The sequence below is a fragment of the Argopecten irradians genome, chromosome 15 (assembly GCF_041381155.1).
Source record: "Argopecten irradians isolate NY chromosome 15, Ai_NY, whole genome shotgun sequence".
NCBI classification, from domain to species: Eukaryota; Metazoa; Mollusca; class Bivalvia; order Pectinida; family Pectinidae; genus Argopecten; species Argopecten irradians.
The window spans coordinates 7,384,486-7,408,548 of record NC_091148.1 but is presented as its reverse complement, the minus strand read 5'-3'; the positions used below and the strand labels follow the sequence as shown (position 1 = coordinate 7,408,548).

Here is a 24,063-nt window from a genome sequence, read left to right as displayed (position 1 = left end):
ACCACTCAATGTTGGACGTCGTTCTAAACACGGCCAGTCCAATGTAATTTATCATTACACGTTTATTGAATTTCTCTAAAACAATACAAACATAGGGTTGGTGTGATGGTCAATCAGGACAAAACTGGACACAACTAAAGTCACCTGTGTAAGAAAAATGACTCATAAAGTCGTGGTTTCATACCACCGTCACAGTACGGTGTCCAAACCAGGACATATTTCAAACATGAGTCCCACAGCCATGTAAGTTGAAATGGGCTGTACAAATAGTTATACAATTATTTAAAGCTAGATAAATCATCATCTTATTGCTAATACATGTAAAATGTGGTGTAATTATATTAATGGAAGTGCACTTTCCATCTAAGTCTTGAAACATTTTAGACTTGCGTTGATGCTTAGCAAATAAGAATTTAGGTATTTTTTTGCAAAGTCATCTACAAGTATAAATTTAAGATAGCTTGCCGACTTGAGATTTTTACATGAACTTCGAGCTTGTTTGCCTTATGCTATACTGTAGTTTATCGTCTAGTCATGGGTATTTATGATCACGTTTTAATAATTCCAGTCGACTAATTCAAGCCTGATATTCAGTGAAATATTTAATTTTGAAATGCACTTGATCTGATGGTTGTGTATCATTATAGCTAGCTTTAGTTGCAATGGCTACCATTATTAAATGAGTCAATTATGCAAATGTAAACCTTTGCCAATATAGGTAATTTTTAGGTCTCCATCTAGAAGGATTCTTGAACAAAAGTAAACTATTATATAAGTTATCATAGCAAATGCAGCTGTGATATTAGAAAACATTAGATTGGAGTATGGGATATTCTAAATATTTTGAAATACAGTTTCGCAATGATGCGTGAATTATGCACAATTTTGTCAATATAGACTATTTTGGCTTTCGTTCAATAAAACGCATCCCTTTACACACTTTAGGAAATAAGTAGTATTATCTGCTCCTGCTAAGACTGCATTCTTACAAAAAATACTCTTAGCTTAGGTAAAATAACTTAAATTTCACATTTGCGACATTTGCTATATTTCGGATAGATTTCTAGAAACAACTACAGCTGCAACAATAATAAATATGTCATTTAATTTGAATACAGGATGTACTGGATATTTTGAAAGACAATTTCATAATTGTCAAACACTTAATTATAGAATGATGAATTTGGTGTATAAATTCCTTGGTTTGAAAATCTATCCATTTCAATTGTGCCAGTGCTGGTCTAGAGAGTAAAGACTGGGTGTATGTTGTAAAGTCAAAAGTAGGTGGAATTTGGACAACTGGACAACAGCTGAGAAGTGTCACATTTCGGGGTAGGAAGGGTACATACACAAATAGCCCTTATCTACCACACAAATCCGGTCCGGACAGCTTATGTAATACCGCGATAACGTTCACTGGACAGGACCATGGGACTCAGGAAATAAATAGCTGGGACACCTAGATCTCGACTCACGATAAACTATTTACAAAACAAGTGGACGGCTATATGGAAATGTGTTGGTGATGTTGCTGGACGTTTTATCAACTTTTGTCATATAATCAAGAAAATACCTCTTGTCGACACTTAGGTCTTTAACATAAACAACATCTCTCAGTTCATGTAACAAAGAAACATTATTGGAATTCCTATTAAGATTTATTTTGAATATTGAAAATGAAATAAATTTGTATGTCAAGATGACAATGCTACTGCTTGTCTTTGAGTTTGGAGTAAGGAAATGGTCTGTCCGTTTGAAGGGATTAAAGAGGTGGAGGAATTGATATTTGGCTTGCTCATAGGTAGGCTAAGTTTTATCATGTGGATACCAATGTGGTATCATAATTATATCATGCAGATAATAATCGGTAACACCTTATAAGTTATCAGAAATTAAGTCTTGAAAAAATATTGATGTGCGTAAGCATTATTCGTTGGATATGTCATGTAACATTCAGTATCTAGCTCTGGCTTGAACACAATGCGAATTAATACAAATTTAGTATACATACATGTAACTGTTTATGACAAATTATTTACCATTATATATCTGTATTACAACAGAACTTTTACAATATGTTTCTTTTTTGTTTGCTATTTTCGCAGTTGTTATGGAATATAAAAGACAACGAAACATGTTCATATGGTTCAAACAGTACAAATGTCGCTTTAACAAATTTTTGACCTATTTAATTGCCCATCTTCAGGCATATAGATACAAATTGTTTCACCGTTTTACAACTACAGTTTCTACCGATGAAGTTATTTGAAAGCAAATACATTACCTACGAATAGTTCAAGTAATACAGTAATCGGTGAATATAACAATTTTAGTTTTACATACCATTAATACAACACAATACTCCGGTTAATCGATATATGAACCACTTTTACTGTTGTGAAGCCAGGACAACTACAGTTAAATTTTCATAACCAAGTGAAAAATTTACTCACGATAATTTTGACACGAACAACTTACTTGAACCATAGACATTGTACTTTTGCGCTTCTCTTTTATTTCAGAAAGCTGGTCTCTATCAGAAACAAAAATAAGTTTGAAAGAAGATATAAATTTACCTATATGACACATATTTCTCCAGCACAAATGAAACACCACGTGTACTTTTATATGTGTATGTCATATGTAACGAAATGTAAGCGGTGGGTCTAACGAAAAGTGGTTTGTGAAATATAAATGATTGCATATGGCTTTCAGTTTGAGCGGTGTCCTTTTGAAAAGGGGCTTGGGAAAAGGCTACATCACACATGCCCTTTCGGGTGTAGAGAAAATCACTTTTGACAGATCGTGGTAGGGTGTTAAGCACATATTAAGCAGAATTTCTTGTGTTTCATAAATCATAGCGCTATAAGCCCAGACTTAACCGAGTGATATGACAGGTTGGTGGGTGATAGAACTTGCAGAGACATCAGTAATATACAGATATGTCTGATAATGGTCGCGATAAAGAAAATTGATATTGATGAAGAAACTGGTTAAAATTCCGAACATTACATCGAATTAAGATATTCTTTATTCAAAGATCATTTTTAATATATACTCATGAATATTTACTAGATGTCCTTCCTTTAATATAGATACATCTTGGATATTATTTTATATGAAATCATTTCCTTCATTTGCAGCTTTGACCATCTTTCCACCACAAAATACGCATTGTAAACTTTAAAAACACTGTATACTACCTGCACATAAATGACATGTTTCTCAGATTCCCGATGGCGCCGCGCGTTGTTAGGCAACAGTAGGGGGCGCCCTCCTAACTGACAAAGAGGCTTATATTACTTGTCACAAGTCATGACACCTGGCATTATGTGAACCCGACATGTATACACAGTTAAAACCGTCTATCTTCTATTTTGTATCATGTTTACTTGTCTTTGTTTCTTAAAGATTGAGAATGAATAATACGGTAGGGGGTTGCTGAAAAACCTCTTTATCAAAATGTTTGATGGGCATAAGAAAAACTACCATACTATTTATTGTTACAATCATTTGTTTGATGAATTACTAAATTATTGCTATTTATCTATTGGTATTATTTTGTCAATTTTAGATAATTGAATTGATAATTTTCCTTTATTTATCTCTTTTTAAGATACTTTATAACATTCGCAATTGTGTTGATTCAGGGTAATGATATAAAAAAAATCGTGAAGAAGATGAAGAATAAGAAGAAGAAGAAGATGAAGGAGAAGATGATGATGATGATGATGAAGAAGAGAAAGAAGAAGGAGGAGGAGGAGGAGGAAACAGCAGGAAGAAGAAGAAGAAAGAAAAAAGAACAGGAAGAAAAAAAAATATTGTGAGATGAATAAGCTAGAGAGCAAAGAAAAAGAAAGAACATTCAAAGAAAATTAAAAGAAGAATCTGAAAAGAAAAAGAAATTGAGAAGAAGCAAGAAATCGAAGCATGTATGTCTGTGGGCTGAAACCTAATTTCCCACAAACCCATCTAGGTTACATAAGAGCCCAACCTCCGTGACATTGACACAGAAAATGTCGAGGAGAGTTCTGTTCTACCCGACTCAAGTGCAGTGTACATTTCGCATTCTACAGATAACGGTTGACAATCCGGGGTAGTCAAGCTATGTCCTTGTTTCTCGTGCTCTAAGCGACTTGGACGATAACCCCGCGCTATGTTAGTTGTCATTCACACGAATGAATCGTTGAGTAAACCTTGCGCGTGACCTTGGGGTGGATTGTATTATCGAGTGCTTAAGCGGTCTAAGTATTGTACAAGCCTCCTTTCTGAAGAGTTCCAAAATGATTAATGTTGTACTTTTTGTATTTGTTTATTTGCTCTCTTCTAGCTGTCCTTTTGCTATAAATAGTTCAATTATTGTAAATGCATACCACGCACATTCTGTACGGGTATTTATATTTGTGACATACATATCCTTCATTCTCCACTAATTTGCATGTTTTCAGAAATAAAAACATAAAATATGAAAATTGAAAATAAAGTTTTTATATATTGCCATTTGTTTGGCAAATATCTCTGTCGTCCGATGATAAATTCACTTTTTCATGAAAAAATAATACATTTATAAATATTTGTATGTACATACATCATACAATTGCTTAAAAAAACCCGAAATAATGATGTAGGGTAATGTTGTCAAGGTAGAACTTCTCTTATCGTCACCTTTTATGTTGTAACGGGTATGATCTTGCAATTTATTAATTTGAACTCCAATAAAATAACTTTTTTTGTCATTGCTATCTTTGAGATGCGTGATGTAGGTCAAGAAGTGAAATTGTTTTACTCATCTTTCTATGCTCCTCAGATCTGATCTCTAATTATCACCCTATAACATGGGGTACTGTAGTTGACCACGAATATCTTATAGCTGGGTGTTTGGTTTTTCACCGCGATACCCGTCTTTTTCCAATAAGTCCAAAAATAATTTCATATACAATTATGATATGGCTTTTGAACTGAAAATCACGGAAATAATTTGGCGTGAAAAACATTTTTTCGCATAAAATGCAAAATTGCGTTTGTATATAATATCACAAAATACATGTATGTAAGTAAGTGAAAAATGAATATCACATTTTTGATAAATTATTGTAAAAAAAAACAAAAAAAAAAACTTTTGTTTCTTATGAGGTCTAATAAATACGCAAAAACCCAGATTGTTTTTGTTCGGATTCCGAGACAATTACAAAAGGCGTACCTTTTCCGGTCTCGTCGTACAAGGATAGGCTACCCGTATATTTCGAGTGTTTACGAGTGTTCACTTGAATGAGAAAATTTAAACAACAAACCGGAGAGGTTAATCTTAGCATAGAGCCACTTAGTCCGCGGGAAAGATTTGTATTAAAGAGACACATTCCGTAAAATGAATTGATTTTTCATGAAACGAATGTATATCAATGATGAATCCTTAAACATGCTTATGAATGGCTATTGAACTAAGTTTGATGTTTTAATTATTCATGAATCAATCATACTATTTAGAAAATAAACTTTTTAATTTAATGTGTTTAGATGCTACTATGATCTGTTCATTTCCTTCGAATTTATCTTTTACAGTTGTACATTGTCGCTGCATTGAACTGACCCGGATCTGATAGAAGATGAATCAAAGCAAATTAATTCTACAACATTCCATTTGTTTTTTCGGAAATCAGATGTTAACAACAAATGATAGAAAACAAGATACGGAGACGGACTACAATAAAATTCCGGAAATCATATTTCTATTGTTAGTGATATAAAAATTAATATAAATCTACCATGAATAAATTAGTTTAGTTACGTATTAAAGAAAATGTCTTTAATTAAACGTAAAATAATCATTGTAATGATATAAGAAATCAATCTTGATCAGAGACCTTCCGAATGGAGATCTTCCGGGTGGAAAGTTTCATCACCCCGATCGTAGCCCCTTAATGTTACCGGTAGAGCATACCTTTATCTCTAACGATGGGTTACATTGGTATCTGGGTTTACGGGTAATTGAGGGACTCCACTCTAACGAGTCCAAGATATCACGCCAATATCCCCAGCTTTACGGAGATAACGAGACATACACATAGAGAGGATAGTATCGACACAGCGTAATTAATATTCGTGTATATACTTACATAAGATATGTAAACACATAGGTACTGACACTTGACATATAGATAACAAAGATGTTACACTATCACAAATGTAACTAGTAAGTTTTTTGTCATTAAATAGCAGATATTGACGCCTATGATAGTCTATCTATAAATATTTTGTCTTTCTTTACTTTAAACATTTCAGGTAGTTGTTGCCACGAGTTATACCTTCCTATTACGGGTAGAGAGTTCAAATCTTGTGGTTGACAGTTGACAGTAGGTTGATAGTTTTCCTCGAGATGCCAGGCTCATTCCACCATTAAAACCTTCTACTGATTCATTAATTTATCCATTCATTCATCCAATGATCTATTCATTCATTCGTTCATTCATTCATTCATTCATTCATTCATTGAATGTAATTCGTTGTATAAAAATCATTCATTCATTCATTCATTCATTCATTCATAAAAATCATTCATTCATTCAATCATTCATTCATTCACTCATTCATTCATTGAATTTCATTCAATCAAAAGTCTATCAAATTTACTAGGTCGTCAGTATATGCATTCAATTGACGGTTGGTTGTTTCTTTAATTCATGCATATTCCATGACAGAAATTAAGAAGATGACGTTCATCACAGATAAACTATAAAATCTGAACCATCTAATGACTCGGACATGTCGTCACATTCCATTAAGGTTTAGACATCTGTTACACGTCATTTCCGCCATCTTTCATCGTCCGCAGCAAATAAGCATTTGCAGACTCGTATTTAACTGCCAGACTAATGCATTGAACACAGACTTGGCCATCGGTCACTTATCTCAACTGGTCAATGTCTGCCAGTGTCCACATTACTGGTCATTTTCATCCAAATTACGGCCAATTTGTTCTAATGGCTTACGATTCTATACATGCAACACATTTACGCACCTGCGCACTTCGATCATAGCTTAACGTAACAAACATATTGCAAGTATTAAGAGTCTTCAAAAGACTTTCAAACGTTACAACGTCCTGTGTTCACTGAACCGAACAAATCCGAAAACTTTTAAACTCCGTAAGATTAAACCCCGGGGAAAGCTTTACTCTCAAATCCCGCGGGAATAAGCAAGATAAAATAATAAAATTACGTTTAAGTCACTATACTTCTACATTTCGGGGTCTCATAAGTGATACCGTGGAAATTGTGTAATTTTATAGCCAATTACGGTCATAAAATCATTTTTTGATCTTTGTTTTTAATTGCTTATTTCGTACGTTTCTTTTAGATAAGACTTACTATTTTCAAATTGAAATAAAAATTATGAGTTACATCCATATTATATTTTCCCCTTTGTTTAATTCTTGACCAATAATTATGAAAAAGTATACTCGTCTACCGAACCGATGGTAGAGAGAATGTACATGAAAAAAGTACAATAAACTTGAAGGAAAAATATTTAAAATGCTTATTTACGCATGCAAACATTTAATTAAAAAACTGAAATTAAGAGGTCACACCCTGGGCGAGTTTGTTTTGTAGTATTACTTTTTACATGTAAAACTTAGCGTATCTTAGATAGCAAAAAACTTTCACTGTCTTCTTTAGTTGGTCTCGTTAGCTACAGTAATAATACATCTTCTGCTTATTTTACTTGTTACATGTACCAGTATGTGGGTTTTAACAATCGGCGCCCATTGTTATTTTCATAATAGAAATCTGTTATTTTATGAGACAAGAAAAAATAGCTTTTTTTCTTTTCAAAAAATGAAACCAAAACCGATTTATGGACATAAGAAAACTCGGTGTTGATAAAACTCGCCTAATCAGAACCGGAAATGCAATGTTCATTCTAATTGTGATCGGATTCCGGACCCCTGCGGAGATGATCTGAGCCAGTGACTGGGCCTGTCGTCGGGTCGTAATCACCAGCAGCGAGTTAACAGCGTTGGTGCTGCGATTAATGAAGTATTAATTAAGGAGTCTATGACCAGTGGTCAAGCGAAATGACCACAGGAGGGGTCACTTTAGGGGTCATATGAAGAACGAGAGGTAACATCTTGGCGTGTTGAATTCTAAACATCTCATATTTTTGTTTTACTATTTATGTATTAATTCATTTATTGATTCATTAATTATTTTATTTTAATTATTTACATTAATTTATCTATTTATTATTTTATTTGATAATTTTTATTCAGTATTTGCTCATTGTATCGTTTGAACTAATAAATTAAATTTTCATTTAATACATCTTAAATCATACATGTATGCTATAAATAGGTACATTGTATTCTTTGTATGCGTTGGTCTTCTTCTTCGTTTGTAAATGCTATCCACTTCTAAAGTTTAACCAACACGAAGTTTATAATTTCCATAATCTTAAAACATTATAAAAAAACCAAATCCCAATAATTGTCTTTTCACCGCGTGTGAGAATTTAATGCAATCTATATATTAAAATTACATTTTTTCAATAAATAAAGATTTGGCAGGAGATTAATAAATCACTTGAAATATTTTGAAATAAAATTCGTAAATCCTTTTTCTTAACCTAGACACAATGACACTCACAATGGGGCCTAAAAGTCAAAGCCATTAAATTAACGTTAAAACCCATTTTCATTAGATCAAAAATATTTTAACCCATTTTTCATAAATTTTCATTCACATCTTAGCCACCTTAAAATGTTCATCCGGGAATTTCCTTACGTCCATTGAATTGCAATAATACCTAGCTCAGACCAGAAATCCGAACCACTATTTACGAATCAAGCTTAGGCTGAGATAAAATTCGGATCGAAATATAATACAAATCAGTTGGGGTTTTGATAAAATACGGATTGACAATGTGATAAGGGCGTTAGGAAAAGCTAGGAGAGCAATTCAGAAAGATCCCGAGATAGGACTAGTTCTTCAATACCGGGTATAGAGGGGGACAAGGATAGGCATTATCGGGTCTTTGGCACTCGAGGACTTGTTCGGGACTTATTAGGGGTAAAAAGGGTAAGAGGGGATTGACACAAGGTCACGTGATATCCCTGTTCACTACCTGGATACGAAAGTACGGTTTCGTTATGTTCGCTGAATGATAAATTATATGTGTTTAGTATTTTTGAATCTGCGATCATAAAGGAGCATAGCAGAAAGTTTTCACATATAAAAGTATTCATAGCATATTATGGTATTTGTTAGACATTAAATGTCCTTTAAAAACATAGATAAGTAAAATATAAAACAATACTTGCGTTTCTTCAAATACGGAAAAGCAACAGCAGATAACTCTGTTCATGTACATCTGTATATATACGTTTGTTAAAATGTGCATTTGTCTATTGAGATAAAAACAAACAAACAAATAAACAAACAAAAAACAAGCAAAAAAAAAACCACACAAAACATTACAGCATTACAGTTTGAGTTGAAGCATTTGAAAAGGACTTAAATAGGCGTAGTCAAATGTCCAATCCATTTTATGGATACTATATCAACACATTTTTTAAGTTTAAGATCAAATAAGATATACGTTTTATTCATTTTTAAAGGATGGTTCAAACCAAATATTTCATGAAACGGACACTTCAAACGACTACAGACAGTTTTCATTTAATTTACATATAACATAAGAAGGAAATGTAGCCAATTTGTCAAATTAGTTTCTTGTAGGAGAGAATAAAATGTTATTAGAGAGTTTCACGTAACCCCTAGAGAACAACTTCGGTTTAATTTCCTATAAACCTTAAAGTGCTTTGTTCTGATGGAAAGATCTGAAGCTATATAATTATGTCCCGTGACCTTGAACTGTTCACCTGTCGCAATGCACGTGAGCGCGTGAGCTTGCGGAGAAAAGTCTACTTAAGACAGTTTAACAACCAGATCAAGTTTTACTCACATCAAACACTTTATAAAAAACAAACTATTATTTTTTTAGTGTAAAACAGAAACCATCACGTTTTAAAGCCAAATCCAGCTGTTGTGACCTGACAAACCCTGACGCGATCAGATGTCACACTTTTGTGTCGGAGTCAAACGTGTTGCATCTTTCTTGTTACCAGCTGTCGCTGACGGGACGTAACTTCAAAGAGAACTACTTTCTCTACACTTGCACGAACTCATTACTCAAAATTCATCCGCACCACATGACCAATTTTGCCCGTGAAATCAATACACGAATGCCGATCATCACTTGGGTAAACGCGTTTATTAGATGTGGCTTTGAAGAGGTGTTGAGTCCCAATTACCATAATGACACCCCTCTGTGCATGTCTGTACAGACATAATTCGGATTTTACTACACCCCGGTCGGGTCTCAATTACTTTCGTATCCCTTTATGTATGTGCGGAAGCGTGTCGGGGAAGTTTACATACAGGATTTTCCTACTGTTGTCCTGTAAAAACAACAAAGCATCATCTCGCTCAATCTTCAGATGAATTGATCACTTAGTTCAATTATATAATTTTGTTGAAGAAAAATATTATAACATTTGTATACTAGATCAAAATACTGACCGGAAGTATTGTCGGGGAAGTTAATATAAATCGTGTACATAGATCATACATAGGTAGTATTTCTTCACGTGAAGCCACATTCACGTGAAATTCACGTGGATATTTTCTTCACGTGTCTATTTTCTTCATGAGAAAATCAGGTAAAAGTAAATCACTTGAAAAGCGTTAATATGAAATTAAATTCATGTGGAGTTCAGATGAAATTCATGTGAACATTTTCACGTGAAATTCACTTTTTTTGCCCCGGTTCACGTGAAATTCATGTGAAGAAATATTGCGTACATGATTTTTGATCTTCTTATTCCATCGTTGGATGGAATTTATTCCACTATATGGCGAAGAAAACTAGTATCATATTGGTATGCTTTGGGTTTTTTTAACAAAAACGCCATTGAAACATATTAATAAATCATTACCTATATTATAATTTTCGTAAAATTTCAAGAAGTTATTGCAACTAATAGAGGTTGTATAACAGTGAGATATGGTTGCTGGTTTCTCAGTTGTGAAAACAATCATTGACCTTTACGTTGTTACAGTTTCATAAAATGAAAGGTTCTATATGTCTTTAACCATCGATTTTTGATATTTGGCATATAGAACCATTATCAATATGTCCTTATGAAGTCTTCATGTAAGAAGGGACAAAGGGTAACCGTATGCGAATGGAGACAAGCAGAGCGTAGGCGAAAGACTAAAGGGTCAGAATGTTGTATAAAATGGGTAGCAGTGGAGGGAAAACCCACATATCGAAGGGGTCGAGAAGTATTATTAGGGAACGTGTGAGGAGGAGAGCAAAGTCGTGTGGGAAGGGGGATAAAGAAAGAAAGGTCCTATGAGGATGTTATTTGGAGGAGGGTTACGGGGATGGCTCACATATGGAAGGGGCTCGGAGGAAGGGATGACCGTCTTAGGAGGGAATATGAGGATAGAATGGGTAGGAATTTGTGGGGAGGGAGGGGGAGCGAGCTGTGAGGGAGGAGGCTGACGGATGAGGACTGACACGCTGGGTGAGAGAGACCAGTTGGTCCATTAGCTGTAACAGACAAGTACAGGTGACGTCCCCAGGAACAACATTGTAACGTTAGCCGACTATCAAACATCCAGTGTAAATTCCGTCAGCATTACCCCAGAACTACAACGCCAGTAAAATCCTCTCTAGGGACTCCTGTGTCTATGTATAGAGGCATACCCTAGGCATAACATAGACCAGACACCAGGCTTTTATACGCTATACAAGTTAGGACAGGACCGTGTGTAATTACTGTTCAATTTGTATAATGCTAGTTCTATGATAATTCGGGCGACATGTGTTTTCCCTTCGAGAAACATGAGAAATGGATCGGGGATTTTGTGTTAGTGGTGAGAAAAACTGCTAAGAAGTCACGTTCGACGGACATGGAGCCTGATGTATGAAGATTAGTTATTACCACAAACAACTAATGACTTTCAGAGAGACATAACCAGAACTTGTGAACCGTCAAAATAGATTACGATATTAACCGAGGCAACACTCTACAGTTTATTTTGTTTTTAGGCTTTATTACACAGGTGGCAAATTAAATGTCATTTTAATTTGCTGTGCTTTTTTTCGTTCATGTCCCCAAGGAACATGTTAATCCGTTAATGTAATGTTTATGCGGTAATGACTTTAATTTGTGTTAATAGTAATTATTATCAACGTTAACCTTCCACTTACATCCTATTGAAACAATACCCATAAAAGAAGCAAAAAGTGAGGGGTTTGTCTATGGTGTTGAATTAAGCAAATGTAAACTGTGAAGAATAATTTAGCAATGGACACCTTACAACTTTTTTTTGCTCTCAAATTATACATTATTATAAGTAAAAAAAAAGATGTAATATGAAATACATGTGTGTGTTATGTAATACTTATGATGGACGCAGATGTTATTATTTTTATGACTCTATGTCCAGATCTAGTACCAACAAGATAGTCCATTATTTTGTATCACTTTGCCTGGGTAAATACTCCTGTTGAAGGTTGTGAGTGGTCACAATATTTGGGTGAAGCCAGAGTACCAGGATTGAACCTGCGTGGTTCGCGAAAGTAACCCATACTTGTTATGTCCAATCAGGAATTAAATCACAGTCGATGGGGAAACTGTTAAGTTTTATAATATTTTTACCACTGTGTCGAAACAGTTATCACTATTTAAGGCGCTGATAAGTTATGGGAACTTTTGCCTTATAATTTGTTTGTTATTTCAACAATCAATATATTTAAATTATACTAAATGTAATCAATAGATCTGTCTACTAGCAAATGGTGAAATTAAATATTACAATAAATATAATTTCAAATATATTTTCCTCGTCATGTAATTCTACACGCGAGTAACATGCGCATTTTTAATAAACATGTTTATAATCCGGAGAGGAAAAACATACATATATTCAGTGCCAACATGTAAACTTTGGTAGGTAAATTAAATTGTCAATTTCACAGATGTGAAAGCTTGGCGTCAGCGTGGTTGATGGAACAATTAAAGCGCGTACAAGACGTTGATTTAAAGCGCGAATATGACTCTGATTTACGAGCTGAAACGGATCGATTTTTTCACGATTTGATTGGTTAATTTTCCGAACCTGTCCTGTCCTAAGCTAAGACCGACGAGTGCTGCGTATAATTTATGCACTGAATCTTTACATTCTCTTTATTGGTCTATTAAGGATGTAATTAACTAAAATCGAAAACGAGACATAAATTCACACCAGTGTGTACATGTATATTCAAGACATATCATGGTGGTTCATGTATATAAACAGTGATGTCAGTAGGCAGAGTGGATAATTTTTTTTCACATTTCTGCGCTATTCAACTTTTAATTAATACAAAAATGCGAGAAATGCAAAAAATCATCTTCACAAGAAAAACCATAATTTATTTTTATTTCTATTTAATTGATATTTGAAACTACTTTATAGCATTTTGACATGGAAGAGATTTTGTCTCGAAATATGAGCTGGTATACTTTATCGCTGCATTGCAAGAGTATATGGGATTTTTGTGGGAATTTCTTTAAGTGCTCTAGTTAAAGACCTCCGTCACAACATTCACCTAAATAAATGACATATATAGATAATTAATCAAGGTCTTATGTTTGTTAAAATATTTATGTAAACTTCTGTAATCGATAAGTCCTACTTTATTTTTTACATCCCTGTCAAACATTATTTTCATTTTTGATTTTGTTATGATATAAATATCTTTACAGCTGGTAAGAAATGTGAAGTACTAAATATTGAATTGCCAGTTTATTAAAGACCCCATAAGAATTTCGTCTTGACACAGAAATTATATAACAGAAAAAAACGTTTCAGCGGATCACTTTCATTCTGGTTGCGGCATAAAATTTAATCCCTTCTTGCAGTGTTTTTTTCTGGTATCAAATACATCTATCAAGTCAAATAACGATTTTTATTGAAATTCTTCAACCTGCGCTTAGTCAAGAATGTTTCACATCGTGAAAGATGATCAGCGATGTGATGAAGCTTAAATAATAAAAGTAAAATTGAAATTTTCCATCCTGCCAACACCCTGAGAAATTGACACGTGAAATGGACTGTTAAAGGTAATAACTGCTCAGTTTTATTGACGAAAATTCTAGTGGATGTAAAATAATCGTTGTGCACTTTTTTCTCAAGATATTATTAAATATGTAGGTTGCCCATGCAGACGTGAAGGAAACAAATACATGACCTTAACGTCTATGGTGACGCTACAGACACACTCTTTGGCTGGGTCCTATATAATATCATAACCCTTAATTATTAACCACACATGTTCCCAATCTTATGTTTCTCGTAAAGACTCCAAATTCCCAATATAATTAGTTTCAATTCAAAACATTAATAAAGAAAGAAAATCATATACATTTGGCACACATAACAATATAGTTTTTATAATGTTCAATATTTTTAAACCTTTTTTTTTTAATTTGTCCATCCGTAAAAAATCAAAACTGGATAAAAAGTAGAATGAAAATATAGTTTTTTAATATTCGAAAAAAACTCCGTCTGGTGTCTGACTCGCGCGTTTTTCTTTCTCCTTGAATCAAATTTCTATTGGTTCTGTACAATTTAAAGCTAGCTAAAACTAATACATTCCTTGTCGATTTATCCTTGCTTTTTAACTGCCCTTCAACGTTAATAACATATTCTGATTAATACATTGGCCAAAGCGAATTTAATTATACGAAATGGCCAACACTAAGCGCATGAATTACCTGATAATATGCTTCTTATCACACGGGAAGGGATTTTTCATCTACGCCGAGGTCAACAAACTCATCGAAGTAGATGAAATCTCGCTCTTCTTGAAGATAACTGGCGACACCGCGTATTTAGACGTAGAACAGTTACCATCAGATAATCTGAAGTTTTTCTCCGTCATTTTACATCTCAATGAAGTAAACATGTTCACAAATAGTTGGATTGAAATAAAACATGACTTGGCAGGTAGGACATCAAACCATTTATGAAAATGACCGTCGATGGCGATCGACTTATTCGAAACTCGCTATACATGCACCAAGTATTGAGACATTTTAAAATTGACATATATACCAGGTATAAGACTGGCCAACAGATCAAAAGTATTGTCTCATTAGAGTTTATAATTCTAGATTATCTCCCTCTAGTTTGATGGACCTAGAAAGAGACACGTGACAGAGGCTAAAATTATCAAGTCAAATTAGTGTTTTTTCTTGAATATCTAATATTCTAGAGAATTGTAGCTTCTTTAACCAGTGATGTACATTATCAAAAAATATTTCTCTGGTGACAAAAATAAATCATTGAAAGTATTGTTGATAACCGTGACTATATGTTTATAAACTGTTTTGATACACAACCACAAAATGTTTATATGTGACATTTCGTTTATTACTGCAGCCAGATGCCGTCAAATCATATATGCACATGACATGTCAAGTTTGCACAAAAAATTATATCAAGTTATTGAAATATGTTATCTTACTCTTTGTTCTAGGTGCGGAATGCCCATCATAATAACGAGGAAAATATGACATGGAATATTCGTCACTTACAATGATTGTACCGTGACATTATACAACTATAGTTGTGTATAATATGCATTTCACAATAATCGGGGGAAGTGGTGATAATTGAAGAAATATGAAGAGGATATTCCTTGTGTCTTGATGAATACCAGTAATATTTCATCTAGTGAGGTGGGAACTTTGATATTTTTCTCGAGTGCGAAGTGAAAATATCACTTATATTTTCACCATAAATCCTTATATTTCACTACGAAAAAAAAAAATAAATAATATAGTATTGCTTTGACAAAATAGACAAAATGATAATGAAATAACGTTATATATCATAAGATGATACATGTGATATCTATTAATTAATGATTCCTTAAAATATGTTCTTCTTATTTGAAAGTATTGATTATGTTATGATAGTGTTAGATAATTTCATGAAGACAATAAAAAACCATCCAGCAAACTTTTGTATTACTATAGATAATATGTCAAATTATACAGGGGAGTTTAGTATACATGTATAAACTTTATATGTAATGTTAGAACTGATGTTATGTTCAAAAACGTATACTGTATTTATTTTGTATTTAACATCGACGCTAAGGACATTTTCTCATTGATGCAAATAAGGTTATTTCATTTATAATATTTTGCTAATAAGGTTATTTTACTTACAATATTTTGCTAATAAGGTTATTTTAATAATATTTTGCTAAGTAATAATTGACGTTAAAAGGACACAAATGGTAAGCCAATAGGAACAAATCACAATGTTTTCGTAATATTCCAATAATCTGAATATGTGTTATAGAGTTACAGTATTTCTTTATTAACTGTTAGATGAATACATAATTAGTAAATGTATATGACGTATCATACCTCGCACGTTAAGACAACTCCCGAAAATGATAAATAAAAACTTAATCTAAAGAGAAAATCTTAAACATAAATAATCGTTTTCGAATAGTATCCTTTAAACTATGTGGATTGTAAAAAAGAAAGGATTAACCAATATGAAAAATAATTACATCTAGCCTTTATTTTGGTAAAATTGCTAATGTACATCGCTAGCATTCTTGTTTAATATAATTATATTTTGGTAAATTGTTGACCTCGGTTTTTTTATTATAACCCAATATATAAGTATTTTTGTCATAACTAGTATACACTATCACAAGTAAAAATCACATTGTCATGCATAAATTTTGTACAGATGTGAAGTTTTCTCTCGGATATAATGGCATATCACATAAATAAGTATAAACATAGCATATACTTAAATGTCCCAGTCTGTTAATAGGTTACTAATTAGCAAAAACAAATAAACTTGATTACGGTTGATTAAATAATGATTAATAAATAAACTGTAGATGATAAAACGATAAAACGCTTAATTTAATTCGATACCCGTTTCCATGAATATCCGGTTAAGCCGGGTATATTCGTGGTAATTTTATTTGCATCGACTTTGTGTATAATCAAGAAAATTCCATACGCGAAACATTTAGAATGATTCAGTGTTTTTCCTAAAATCTAGATCAGGAAAATTCTATTTGTTCAAATATAATATCTTATATATGTACATATATAGTGTTGGTGATTTTATTCTTTTGCATTTATCCTTACTAGTAAGGCCATTTATATATATTTAAGGACTTAAATATGGATACAAATATTACATAAGTACAATGTACGATGATGTGTAATAGGTGCAACTAGTGTTCCCGTAAAATGCTTGTCAAGACAAACAATTCTATATGTGCTTAACAATGCTTAAATGCACTAACTCTGGCCATCCATGGCTATACTAACTGAATACTGAAAATCCGTAAACAATAATTGTACACTAGACAGAACACCCTAAATACCAACAAACAAACTTGTCTGTTTATGAAAAAGAAGCATATCTATGAATATCTGATCATTTATAATAGCATCTACAGATGTACTCTTGAAATGATGCTAGCATGTTTTAAATAAGATCTGCGGTATAAAGATCGTTAGATAGGGCCAACGAGCGGTCGTTCACTTGCATGATTTTATTTCTGGTCGCTATTCCCATGAAATGCTAGAATTTTGATAAGCTTGTACATAGTATATGTGTTATGGGATCATAAATGTGGTACGGATTAGTTTAACGTATTAGAATATAAAACACATTACGAGACAAAATATTTATATAATAACGCGGATTGTTTATGTATTAATGTATTTAATTATTTGTTTATTTTTGACAGAAAAAAACACCAATTAATAGACAAAGAACAAAAACCAGTATATTATTAGTAATTTTTAAGAATTAACACTAAATCATAATGGGGAATAAAGCATTACGTAAACATTTTAAAACCTATTTTCTAGCTCTTTGGTTAGGAAAAATAACATGACAGGGAAAATACGTAGATATCCCCGAAGTTTCCACGTATATAACGCTGAGGGCTTTGCCTTCACACTGCAATAGAAGAGATCGGGGACATAAAGGGCTAACATGGGGACATGGGAGGGTTCCCTGGGATCAGATGAGATAAGGGGAATATGTTAGTGGGAGATTTCGTGATAGCGACTCTATCAGATTTTAGGTAAGTTTTCCACTTTAGTAATCCCCAAACACATACTGTCTAATTGATAATTATCATAGCACACCCGGCTCTGGTCGCGCCATGTACTTCTTACTTTGTAAACATTGAAATATACAAGCCGTACTCTACGCGCTTGTCAATTGCACGTGTTTGGGTGTCAATCAAACTCACGTGCAGAGTTAAGATTAGCAAGTTAAGTATGTACTTATGTCCCGATATGAATATTACCGCACCACGTTTTGAATACGTTCACGTGAGAGTTGTTTTTATTACTTTGATTAAATTTTTGTTTTTACAGATATGATTATTATTGTTTCATTTTCTATTTTCATAACATTATTTTCATAATCTTTACACCTGATAAAATAATCGTGATAATTAATTCAGCTTTCCATTCACAATACTCTAACATATTAATAGTCATTAAGATCTATTTGGATAGACAATTGGAAATTAAATTATTATTCAAACGTTTTTGAAGTATGATGATATAAAAGTAAGGTAAAATTTTAGCCTTAAAGTCTAAAACCTAAATACATTTCGATTTCGCCTCGTGTTAACAACGGATTGTTACCTGATTTCGTCCTGATTTGTTCACCTGATATTCACATGAAACATTATTCTAGCTCAGGTGAAATAACATATTGTGTAAATCTCAGTTACATTTTCCACAGAGTATCAAAAATGGATTTCTTTTGGATGATAATCGTGTATTAATTTATACCTGCATCAAGTGGATATATTTTCCATGTTAACATCAAAGGATGAATTGTACGTATTAATAGCCGTATTCATCGTGTCCTGTAACAATCGGCTTTATAAGCTTCCACCTATCAGTTATACATATTCTGTGGGGTATAAACAGAGTACATATATTGGCAACAACAAAATAACATTAATTTTGTAATGCAGATTTTATAGTTATAAATTCGTAGCCGTTCAGTTGTCTTACTGAAATTGAGAATGTGAATATAAAAAGTTTATCATTTAGATATTGTCGTAATAGCCACATAATGCATAATATTCAATAAATTCATCACGGCAATTTTACAGAAAAAATATGAGCAAGTTTATAAACAGAAAGGCTAAGGCGGCAAATACCACTGATACGAAATACACGTAAATATGTTGATAAATAAATTTATAAAACATAACATAACATATTAAATGTTTATCTCTGTATGAAAAGCTACACATCATCAAGATATAACTTCTTTCTTGCTGGATATATCACCGCTTTATATCAAGATCGTGTTGTGGGAGTGAAATGGAAGTTGAGATTAAAATCAAAATCTTGGATCAAAATTATCCATCATCAAAACAATCAGATTCTCCGGAAAAAAATCCACATCCACCCCCGCTTACACTTTGTATCTCCCTTGGATCAAATGTCTTTAGGATTTTGACAAACTCCAGAATGAGACGAAATTGTAAATGAGAGACGTTTCAACCCATCCGTAATGTATACCGACTTTTACGATAGGAGATCAAGGTCTTTGATAATGAAGCAAACATGAAACAGACAAAAATGACGAGCCTTTAAAATGTAAATGGAAAATTATATGGATTCATACTTTTAAGTGAAAATCTGGCAGGCAAAATGCAATAACAACATCCTTTCAATTCTAAAGAAAAAAATATGCTTTTGAATATAAATATCAAATTTACTTACCTATCATATACTGCCCATTTCTGACACAGGAATATGACAGCCCGATCAGTTATTATATTACAGGTTAAGAGCAAAATCCCACAAAACATATTCCTACACATATAATATTAACATGTTCAATATAACACATCATGAACGCACAATTTTAACAAGTTTGCCTGCAGCCGTTTAGGGTTAAGTGACATTGGTAGAGCTCGTCAAAACCAATATAAAGGGGACTTATCGTTTGTTGGGGAGATAGACCAAGGGTTCGAGTAACTTGAGAGTACGATAGCTAGAAATAAACTTGGACAAAATAAGATATATTTTGATAATTCTATCGACTACTGCAGAATATTATAATAAAAGCTTGGCGGTTTCACGATAACATGTCTAAGACACTCCAGTATTGCTGGAGATATCCACTCTTCAAATCTGTGTGTTCTGAGGGGTATCGCTAAAGATAATAACCGCTGCCTGATACAATATGTAGTGTTTATCTATACAAAGATTGGGGAGAACTTGTATATCTGTCCCACAACGGAACAAAAAATCGCAACTTATCTATGATCGAACAGTCTTTGCATGTATAATATACCACTAAGATTTTATCGTCTTCAATTTTGCTAATACCAGTAGTGGCATAATAATCGCCCCAATTACCGTAATTATTTTTCCGGAATGCTTGAACAGGGTGAAGAAGATATACATGTATTTTTATTAATGACACAGCACGATATAAAGCTAGTATATCAATACTCCGAAATAAAAGCCCAAAATGAAAATATTCAAAGTAAAATTAAAAAAAATCATTTCTATGAAATATATATTCAGCCAATATAGGGCCTTCTTCAGTCCAAATAACACTAACACAACGTCATATATTTTCTTTAAAAAATGATATTACGATGGCCGACAACAGCATGGCTGAATGCTATCAAAATCTGTTACACTTTTCTTTGGAACAGTTTTTGCATATCTTTTTTGTCAGGCTCTTGTCGGACGTTGTATTATAACAATAATAATGTCGGAATCTATTTAAAGTCTTATAAAAACTGAAAATATATCAATAGACTGAAATGCGTTTACTACAGTAATAAAATTACAAACATGCTGTTTGCTTATTACAAAATACTGATTTTCTCATGTTTAAAGTTTGTAACAGTATGTATTTACTATTCTTAAGCGCAGAAGACCAAGTTAGTAGTTGAGTTGATACGATTATGTAAATAAAAATGCAATGGTATAAATAATTTGAAAACAATTTATACGAAAGCTGAGCAACTCTACGACTTCTTCGCAATAAGTATTATGTGAAAATAACATTTTGCAACGCCAGTCATTTACCCCCAACATAATGCGGAATCAATCATCGTTGAAAGGTTATGTTTTATGCAATGATGGCACGAGTTTTTTTTTAATTGTCTGTTCATAATCGAGTAAAATCCATCTCGTAATAAAAACGCGTCTATTGTCAGATTTATGAAGACAATAAATATAATAAAAGAACATCTAGTAATCATAAAAAAACAATATATAAAAGTAAGAAAATTTCCCAGCTTATCATATACAGTGTACATGATAAAATATAATGCTATAACATAAAAAAGCATAACATACAATATCAGTAATGAATATATATCAAAACAATAAACGCGTTTTCTTTAAGAAGCAGTATTTCAAATGAGCATATGCAAATATACAGTACGGTTGCAGACAATATATGGAAACCGTTTGTATTCTTACCAGTGATTTGGCTGACACCGTCAAACTAACTTGATGGGTTGTCGTGTCATTGCAATCTATGTTGCCAGCAAATATATTTCAGATTTCGTATTTAACCCCAATAAGATTTGCGTGAATGCAAGCTTTGTCTAGTATATCTAAAATATAAATTACCAATATGTGTATTTCTTAATCGGAATTATTAAAAAAAGCTATTTATACAAAATAATGCAGAGTATGAAAGCGTCAGATGTATGGCATATTTGTATTTCACTTAAAGTGTTATACATTGAATATGATTGTGAATTTTTAGTAAAATCATATTTGTAGATTGGTAAGAAATAAGTCGAAATTTAATCCTTTACAATAATTCACATACTAAAGAAGACATATTAAAATAAATCGCAATGAATGCGTCATAAATATGAAGAATTTTTAAGTTGTAATTTTTTTATTCACATAATAATAATCTTATAATAATTATATGATTAAACAGCTTTCTATGGTGAGAAATATGGAATATCTTATGATATTCTGACACAGCCAAAGAATATTAACTGGTTGCGTAACAATGTCATTACATTGGTTTTGTATATTATGTTTTGGTATCAAATCATTATCATTTAATGTTCTCATATACGAGATAATTTGATAGACTATCGTGAAGTTTGATATAAACCAGTTAAGACATTATCTAACTTTAACAGTATCGGGGACAGAATCAAACGGAGCCGTTTGTATTCTCCATGTGAAAGCGAAATCGTCATCACAAAAACGAAGTGACAAATTATTATGTTTTACACATGTCGTCAGGGAATGTTTATCTTGTCTCAACGATAAAGAAGAAAATGATAAAACCGGGTGATAAAGATAAAAAGCCATTCTCGATATCACTCTAGCGGTTTTACTCTCGACCGAATTTTAAAATTGTTAATTACATATTTAACAGTCATTTCCATTTTGTGGGATTATACTAGATACAAACGATGTCGATCGTATCAAAACACATTTGATACAAAATACTAACAATTGAGTATAAGAGAGTGTGTGGTCACATGTGTATGTATTCTTGTTGAAAGTATTAATGACGAATCATATCAACCATTGCGAGACCATTCAACGTTTTTGTATTAATATGATTAAAATTATATATATCTGAAAAACAAAATAAAACAAAAATTATTAAAGCGTGCTCGTTGCAGGAAGGCGTTTTTCCTCGTCGCTATTGTTTAATAAGTTCGTTGTAGTCTAGTTGACTTACTACAATTAGGCTTCAGGGGGGAAAACTAATCAACGGATAGTCCATGGTGGATTGGCGGATTTTTGTTTTCAACGCCCCAAAAGGTATCACGTAAAATCGTAAACATGTATTCAGGCATACTTTCATGTACTTTAGTAAATAGTAACTTAAAAAACATTAAATCGTTTCATTTATAAACAAAACTTATTCCAACAAACATATAAGTGAAATCAATTTTTGATTTGATTAGGTAGTGAAAATGAAATTTACTTACAATATACATGGCAACCGTGATCCAGAATCGAAGCCAAATGAAATAAGACTTCGTTTTGTCCTATACAAATATTTGGCAGCTGAAAACAGATCTGACTGGTCCAGATTAACATGCAATCAAACCATGTATCGTAGAATAAAAAAAAACCTGAATGAGGAGAAAATTGTTTGTTTTTGTCGATTTTTGCTGGTTTTTATTGATTGAAATAATTGGGAAATCAGAGTACTGATGTATTTGTATAAGTAAGAAAGCGAGTTTGCATTTAGAAATATGATTTTAAATATGTCTAAAGCTGCTATAATTATAAGAGTATCTTGGGAGTAAACGTAATTACGTCATGTTGTAATTGAAATTAGCACGTGCGTGACACTTAAGCCCCGCCCATCTGTAATTTATCAAATTGTAGTCTCGTTTTCATCATGACCTCGCTTGACTTTATAAATTATTGCTGCTGCCAGTCGAAATGGCGCCCGAGGACGCAAATCTGTATAAAATACCATCACTCTGCTAAAAATCTCCGCCTACGGTGAAAAATTACGAGGACCCGAGCTAAACTGCCGAAAATCGTTTTCGAGATGACAGGGTAAGGTTGTGGAAATCAAAATATATGAGGAATACCCATAAAATGTGAATTAAACTTAGACGGCTGCTAACAGCTGTTACATTTACCTCCCCAATTAATCTCCCACGTGAGCGGCCATTTTGACACTCCAAGTGTCCCGACCCAATCTGGTGTTATCGTTCTTATCTCGGAAATTCTCTATTTATCTCGGCTCCTCGCTAGGAGGGGAAGAAGCGTTTGGATACATTTTCCTTGTTCTGCATTCTTCAATATACTTAGGGGTCTATCTGAAATACGTTGCTCACGCGTTCTCGTGAAGGTTTTATCAGTACACATACTGCTATATAGAAAATGAAGATTGATAAACAAATGCATATTGTTAATTTAATACGATTTCATTTTTATTTTTTAAATTAAACAGA

The 24,063-nt window shown here is 32.8% G+C and overlaps 1 protein-coding gene across 2 annotated transcripts in view; it reads right to left on the bottom strand.

The window, feature by feature from the left end:
• The window catches only part of LOC138309799 (transcription factor GATA-4-like), an 80,270-nt gene extending 57,080 nt beyond the window's left edge, over positions 1–23,190 (bottom strand). The window contains exon 1 of one of the 2 annotated variants that reach the window (XM_069251012.1): positions 23,080–23,190. The gene's annotated coding sequence lies outside the window, so the exon portion shown is untranslated. Of the gene's footprint in view, positions 1–19,861; positions 20,025–23,079 lie in introns of those variants that run through there. The other variant, XM_069251010.1, reaches the window with a different exon arrangement.
• Between the last annotated feature and the right edge of the window lie 873 nt (positions 23,191–24,063).